Source organism: Morone saxatilis, unplaced genomic scaffold (genome assembly GCF_004916995.1).
Source record: "Morone saxatilis isolate NCDOM2014 unplaced genomic scaffold, NCSU_SB_2.0 Contig9, whole genome shotgun sequence".
Lineage (NCBI taxonomy): Eukaryota > Metazoa > Chordata > Actinopteri > Moronidae > Morone > Morone saxatilis.
The window spans coordinates 13,224,088-13,231,491 of NW_023340268.1; the positions used below are offsets into that span (position 1 = coordinate 13,224,088).

Genomic DNA, 7,404 nt, shown 5'->3' on the forward strand with positions numbered 1-7,404 from the left:
GTCCCTATCCAATAAAGGCAATAAAAGGCCAAAAATATAAACTTAATAAAAAAAATATATGTATATGCTTCACATGTTTTCTATGTCTGATTTATTCATGCTTAGCTTAACAGACATATCTTGTTCCCTTTACTGATAATGATTATTGTAAACCACTTTGGCATGTTAGTTTATTTTGTGGGTTTATATCCTAGAAAGAGATCTTTTCGCAGCCAGCACCCAGGTGTTTTATGAATTTATGCAGACCTTATCACAACAAAAAAAAAGTTTATTTGGCTGTAAAGTGAATTTACCAACAGGTTCTGATGTGAAGTTTTCCGCAGCCCGACCTATATTCAATATTGAGATAATCAATAAGGTGCAGCAACTGCTATGATAAGACTGTCCTCTTTTCTCTTGATGTTGATAAGGTTGTTACTGAGTGACTAACCACGTTGGGTAAATGTTACTAATGTATAACAGTCATCATTAAACAGTAAGGCCTTAATATAGTTGTTTGTTTGGTCTGTGAGCACCTGGGGGCAAAGATTAAACTAACTACAAAACGTGATCACACTCCTCAGGTCATTATTGTTGACTGAATTTCTTCTCCTGTCTAACGCACATGCTGCAATCTGAGAACATATGTAACTCATAATAAAGAAAATAAATCAGTCTTCTTAATTGTTATCAAAGCTGTTTATCAGACCTGTTGTTTTAATGAAAGCAGCAGTTTAGAGTCACATAACCACACTGACAGTCAGCTGATTCATTCTAAGACAAACAATTCTGTGTAATTATTAAAGGCCTTATCTTAAAAAGACATGAACAACCTTCCGCCTTTTCTTAGAAAAGCAAAGACACAAGACTAGTAACAAATTAAAGCCTGGACATTCATGGATTCACACTGTGTAACTGAATAAGAACAAATTATTATATACAATGTAGTCAAGTGACAATCTGATATGCACAGTTGCCCTTTGTGCCAAATCTCAGTAAATCATTAGGATAAAAGAGAATAGAATAGTCATCTATGCAACTGCATACAAAGTGGAGTGCGATTGTATGAATGACCAGCATGCATCTGACTGAGCGCATTCTGTGTTGCATAAGAAAAAGCAGATAAACAAACAGTGAGTGGACAGGAGCTAATCTTCCCAGAGCCACTGTCCCTGTTCGTCAAGTTCTCCATCGTAGCGCTAATGTCTTTATCACCAGTACCAATTTTAGACACAGTAAACATGTCAAGGCACACTGGGTACTGATGACACACTAGAACAAAGCTGGAGTAGCACTCAGAGATTTTCGAACAATGCCTTGTGTAATTCTGTACTGCTCTACTATAGCTGGGTACAGGCTTGGCACTTGGTGCTACCCAGGAAACGCTTAAATTAACACCTATGACCTGAACATGTATTTTGGTTACATTAGCAACAAATTAATGCTGCTGTTTAATTGTGCCTGTGACATTTAACATGCTTCCCTTCCACATGTGTGACTTTTTCATGCATGTGGAAATCCTTCCTAATTGCAAAGTTATTCTTCTGCATTTCAACCTGGCAGGAGCAACATGTTCCAGCTGCAGGTCAGCCTGCGCTGATAAAGTTGGACCAGTTGCTAAAGTGGAAACTGCACCTAACCAGCCTCTGTTTTGATTCCTGAGGAAAATATGCGAGGTCAGGATGACAGAGTAAGACTGCACCCTTTTAGATTCAGACTTAATTACAGAGAAACACAGTAGAAAATCGAGTTAACAATCAATTCACAGCTTCATTCAGCTCCTATCAAGTTGATTGGAATTATTGGAGCCTAACAGTGAAATAAAAATCCCAATCCTGGTCATGGGCCTCCTCCTGGATGTATTAAAGAGGTGGTCTGTGATATACAGAGGGAAAACCGTGAAAACAACCCCTGCTGTGTCGCAGGTGGGACTCCACACAGCAAAATTAGTTGATGTACTGCGGAACAACAGGGTTTATATATAAACAGTGGACACAGCTGTTTGGATTATTGGGATGTGGGTGTCCAATGAAATAAATATAAGGGGTGGTATGTTGTGGATGAGGGGAGAGGGGGTATCAGTGGAAATAAGAATAGTAAAGTGGGAATGAGCAGGAATATAACACCTCGCCTTCCATTGTCTGTGAAAAACACAGTGACAGATGGAATATCTTTTGATTTCTTGTCAGGAGTTAGATGAGAAGATTGATACCACTCTCCTGAGAGAGTATACCAATGTTCTCATATAATTTATTAAAGCAAATTAACGTCTTTGACAAAATGTTGAATTATTACTTTAAAAGGTATCTGATGGGTAATACAGAGGGCAGGTAGGGCTTTGGAAGGAGACTCTTGCATGACTGCGTGTGTTTGAAGGATGTTTTGACTGACCTGCATGTCCTTAAAGTTACAGATTCATGCACAGCCAAGGAAAGCTTACAGCTGATTAACTCAGTGTAGGCTCAAACTTACTGCACAGCTGGATGAGTGAATACTGTAACACGATGTTTAATGATTGACAGTTTGTTTTGGTAAAATTTGGACACATAATTGGAGCACTGTGATACTACTTCAGTGTCAGATCTGTTAATAATTAGTAAAGAATTAGTTGGTGACCCAAATAGCCCAGCTGTTAATTATTCCTTATTAACCATATAGTGAGGATAAATAAACAGCCCACTTTTCAAAAGTGGGTAATATAACCCACAATTTCACTGTTGTAAATCAAAGGTCACTTATACACCGCCTGAATACAGAGTATCATTACTGTTAATAAAAGTTATAAAAAAGTATTATCAGTGTATTTCCACTGAGATACCCTTGTGATAGGCCTGCTGTTTTTTATTTTCATGCATCAAAGTAAAATATATTTTCCTTGATGGGACAATGTGTAGATGTAGAAAAATCTTGAAAGATCTTGAAACAGTTTTAGGTCAACTCGCAAAACCCTTCACAAAGCACTTTCAAAGTTATCACTAAGGGCTTATTGATTGTGTGTAATGCTGCCTTCAGGGGTGGTTATAAATATAGCTTCTGTCATAAATTCAAGTAGGAAAAGGGCATTTTACTGTTATAGTTAGTTATAGTGAAATTAATCTTAATTTATTTGATAATGTATATACTTTTGCATATTTTGATTAATGACAATGCATCCTATGCTTTGTGTGTAAAATCTCTGTAAAATAACTACAAACTATAGTTGTCAGGAAAATGTAACTGAGTCTATTTCCCTGAAAGCATAACATAGTAGGCCTATGAAATGAAAATCCACTTTGATTAACTTCCAGGTACTTTTTTTTAACAACTATTTCGTTTCTACTAAGTTAGTGCAGCACAAAGTAACTTCATGTAGCTTTCAAAATAAACAACAATCCCAACGACAACAGGGCTGAATGTGTGATATGACGTTTTTACGCGCAGCACTTGAACACAGCACAGCCCAGGCTGTAATGATGATACAGTAGTTTCAGGATAGCTGCAGCAGCGGTGGGCGGGGCCGGGACGAGGAGGACGAGCGCGACGTGACTGCCCCGATTGTTGTTTGTTGTGAGCGGATGTCAACGTGGTGCTTGTTTATCCTCTTACGTCCGAGTGCCACACCTTTAGGACAACTCCGGGTCTTACTCGGGACATTACGGCATTAGGACAGGGAGTTCCGTGAGATGATGTGCTGGAACTTTAAAGTCTTCAAAGTCCACTGTACCTTTAAGAAAAATCAACACGATATACCCTTAGTTTACCCCCATAGGCAGGTTTCACATTAAAATTCATGGTAGTATTTCTCAAGGTGTTACTTAACTGGTTTATGTTACCTTTTAGTTTAACTCCACATTCTACTTTTTACATTTATCGGACAGCTACAGTTACTTGATCAACTTAAAAAATATGCTGCATTTTTACAAAAATATAACACCCACAAACATAATACCCTAATGAAAACATAGTAATTATTCATATTGTTTTCTATTTCTGTCAGTAGAGCCTCCTAAATGTAACACACTGGACATAATAAAAAAAATTACACAGCACTTTTGATACTTGATGTGCATTTTGGTGATAAAAGCATTTTTTCTTGTAATTGAGTGTCTTTATTTTGTGGATTTTGTTAATTTTACTTGAGGGATTTGAATACGTCTTCCACCCCTGGGTATTACTGCAATATATTCCCAAAAGTGTATGATGTTGCTTTTATTGTACAGTGAGCCAAATGGTTGAATTGTAGTATTATTATTTTTTATTTGCTATAATAGTACAAAGCATAACACCTTAAGTTAAATGACAGCAAGATATTTTTTTCATTAATCTTGAGACTCCACTGTCAAATGGGAGGAAATGGAAGTCTGAGGGCTAATATTAGTGTGTTTGTCCCTGTGCATCAGGCTCCCACGGTGTCTCCTGGCCTACATGTAAACAAGATGCAGAGCAACTGTCTAGGATTAGCCTGAAACATGCACGTACACACACACACGTATGCTCATACAATAGGTCATGGTGAGAAGCGAGGGCCAAAGACAACCAGGCAAATTCTAGTGGAACGGAAACCCTACCACTTTACTAACAAATAATTAAATCAACAATGTCAGAACATTTAAATTGTCACTGTGCATGTGATCGTGTTACTGACCCAGAGCTAAATTTGATCGGTTCTTATTTAAAAGGAGAGGAGATAGGGGTGAGGAGGACTGTGTGGTTGGGGAGAAAACCTATTTACAACAAGAGTCACACAAAAACATGTATATATAGAGACACATGGTAAGGTCAGGAAATCTGTGACATCCAGGGCAATACTGGCCTATACAGTAAATACAATAAGTATCCTTTGCACCGTACAGCATTCAGGGGATTAATGCGTGAACCAGTTTAGTCAATCAGTAAACCAGCAACTGAAGTTAATCCTTAACAGTATAGACAGACAGACAAGCTCCAGTTTCCTCTGATTGTGCAATTAAATGAAATCTTGCCAGCTCAATCTCCTGGACTCATTCACACAATTTCACAATACAATCTAGGGTTGTAAACATTCAAAACAACAACAGTTCCAGTGCCTGGTTGAGGCCCTTTTAAAGTATCCCTATAGAAGCTGCTCTGGAAGACAAAGGGCTCAGTGTAAATTACACAAAAGCATAGGGAATGAAAAAGAGGAGAGGAAAATGAGAAGCCATGAAGAAAAAGAAAAAGAAGTGGGGTTTTTTTGTCTCCCATCCCTCAATGTGTCACTCAGTTAGTCACATGCTCAGCTGCCCTGCCTGACTGCCAGGCTCTGCTCTCTGAGTGTAATCTCTGTTGACCAGTCAGGGGAGGAAGGGAGAAAAAAACAAAAAAAAATGGAGGGGCAGGAGGGCTGCATCACAATCTAGGTCGTCCACCAGTAATCCCACAGGGTGGAAGTATGTCGTGGGCATACGATGCCAAATGCTGAGCTCACCCAACTCCTCTTCTTTGCCCTCTGTCAATTCCTCGTCTCATGACAGAGCTCCCCCAGTGTGACTCACGTGCTCTGATGTTATCTGTGAGAGATTCCTGACCTTGATAAGGGCTGTCAAATAACGGGGATAAAATGAATAAGAATTAACAACTAAACTTGACCTCAGGTCACTAAGTGCTGAATAAAAACCATTCTCCTTCAGAGAGGCACACCATATGATTTAAAGCCTATTTACCACCAATTAGCTGTGTCGTCTTCTTGTAAACATTATCTTGTGGTTTGTGGGGACTTATGACTTAAATCTACTGCATCTAAGTCGAGCCTCAGACCATCCAACTCTTGCTTTATACCAAATGTTTGATTTGGAAACTGAACTGCAATCTTTAGTCAGGATTTTCAAAACGTCTTCTACCGTGTTCTTTGTTTTGAACATCATGTGTAACCCCCGCTGTAACACTATTTACAATTCACCATACCACTTGTTACCAAGCCTGCTTGTCGAGTCAGTGGGTTGTAAATTACTACCGGTCTTTCCTGTTCAGGACATCCCATGCAGTCACCTAACAGCAAAATGTGGTGATGGAGACAGATAGATGTTGACATGAATTAAGTAGGTTAGAGTTCAGCAAATGTACCTTGTTACAGGGGAGTGCGCTGGCATGGTGATGTGCTGCAAATAGAAGAGTAAACAGATTTCATCTACTACCTATTTGCTTAACGTAACCTTGCCACTGTGGTCAGTAAACTCAAGTATTAGCTCACCCACTTAATAGGGTGACTGCAGCGTCAGGGAACAAGGTTTAAAGTTCACATTTAACAATTTAAACAGAAAAATGGTTTTCAGTATTTGGTGCTTGTAATCACGGCACGCACCATTAGATGTTGTAGTTTTTCTCTTTACACCTTAAACGTGGCATGACCTAGATTTACAGGTGAGATTAGGATGTTAAAGAGGTACTATAAATATACAAATAACGATAGTGTTAAAAGAAAATGTCACATAAATGTTGGATTAAAGTACCAGGATGCAGAAGATCTTTAACAGCTTTAATTGTTCTGACTTTGATACAAGGGAATGTGTTGACAATTGTTGCATTTCAAGCTAAACTTTGAAATACTAGAATGCCCTCTCATGGTCAGATATTGACCTCAAACACAAAATCAACAGCAAAAAAAAAAAGCACATATCAATAACTTCAGGAGATAAAGACAGGTTAAAGACCAACAAAATTGAGCCACAAATTAAAGAAATGAGACCAGTTGTGGGTCTTGTGGTTTGATTATTATTTTTTTTTTTTTTTAGAAAAATCTCTCTGAAGTGTACGCTCCACTCAAAAACATAGAACATACATATAAAAGTGCAATTTGTAAGTAGTTAAAACTATATTTACAAGCGAAAACGGAGAGCATCGTGGGTAAATGTGGGTACAGAGTAAAGCTGATGTAACTGCTTGTGGTGCGGCTGGTGGAAATAAGAGCAAGCACTGGCCCTGTGTAGATGGGGAACGGAGGCCTCCAGTGCACAAATGCATCTCTTGATGGGCCTTAGCAGCTCCATTAGCAGTGAGTCCATGTTGTTGCTGCCCCTGTTGAGTAGATGAAGGAATTCCGTGGAGCGTTCGAGTGAGGAAGGCTCCTCAGAGTCCAGCTTGAAGCTCCTCTTTGTTGCCGAACTCTGTGGAGGCTGCTGCTCCACTCTGACCGCGGCACACGACAGAGGAGAAGATCTGGAGGCCCGGGCAGGAGGGACTCTCCCTCTTCAAGGAGGGCGATTCAATGGAGAAAGGACTGCTGAACTTCACCTCACATCTGATCTGAAACAGTTCTGCAGGCTGCAGGTTCAGCGAGAGTGTGACAGCTGGAGCAGTGCCTGATGGGCCTGTTCGTGTTCTCCGTTTGCGACTTTGGAGGCCAACCTCAGGGAGAGAGCTGCATGGATTCCTTTGAAGTGACGACGCACATCCTTTGCTGTGATGCTGATTGGGTCCAGTTTCCAGTAG

At 39.6% G+C, this 7,404-nt stretch overlaps 1 pseudogene; it reads right to left on the bottom strand.

Annotated features, from left to right (window-relative positions):
• Positions 1–6,791: 6,791 nt before the first annotated feature.
• LOC118343201 lies at positions 6,792–7,397 on the bottom strand (annotated as a pseudogene).
• Between the last annotated feature and the right edge of the window lie 7 nt (positions 7,398–7,404).